This window comes from Asparagus officinalis, chromosome 4 (genome assembly GCF_001876935.1).
Source record: "Asparagus officinalis chromosome 4, Aspof.V1, whole genome shotgun sequence".
Lineage (NCBI taxonomy): Eukaryota > Viridiplantae > Streptophyta > Magnoliopsida > Asparagales > Asparagaceae > Asparagus > Asparagus officinalis.
The window spans coordinates 80,727,636-80,728,514 of NC_033797.1; positions in this window are offsets into that span (position 1 = coordinate 80,727,636).

Here is an 879-nt window from a genome sequence, read left to right on the forward strand (position 1 = left end):
ACTCGGCCAGGAGTTGTGTCTCGCCCACACAATGAGTGGCTCGGCAATTGTAAGCCCACACCATGAGTGTCTCGGCCATGAACGTTGTAAGTCTCTTCGTCAGCTTTCTAACGCATCTTGAATCATCTCATTCCGAGATCGGACGAGAGAGTTTGAGCCCAAATACCCGAGGACGTACGAAGGCAAAACAACTCAGCCAGGAGTTGTGTCTCGCCCACACAATGAGTGGCTCCACCATTGTAAGCCTACACCATGAGTGGCTTGGCCTTTGAAAGTTGTAAGTCTCTTCGTCAGCTTTCTAACGCATCTTGAATCATCTCATTCAGAGATCGGACGAGAGAGTTAGAGCCAAAATACCCGAGGACGTACGAAGGCAAAACAACTCAGCCAGGAGTTGTGTCTCGCCCACACAATGAGTGGCTCGGCCATTGTAAGCCCACACCATGAGTGGCTAAGCCATTGAAAGTTGTAAGTCTCTTCTTCAGCTTTGTAACGCATCTTGAATCATCTCATTCCAAGATCGGACGAGAGAGTTGGAGCCAAAATACCCGAGGACGTACGAAGGCAAAACAACTCAGCCAGGAGTTGTGTCTCGCCCACACAATGAGTGGCTCGGACATTGTAAGCCCACACCATGAGTGGCTCGGCCAATGAAAGTTGTAAGTCTCTTCGTCAGCTTTCTAACGCATCTTAAATCATCTCATTCCGAGATCGGATGAGAGAGTTGAAGCCAAAATACCCGAGGACGTACGAAGGCAAAACAACTCAGCCAGGAGTTGTGTCTCACCCACAAAATGAGTGGGTCGGCCGTTGTAAGCCCACACCATGAGTGGCTCGGCCATTGAAAGTTGAAAGTCTCTTCGTCAGCTTTCTAACGCA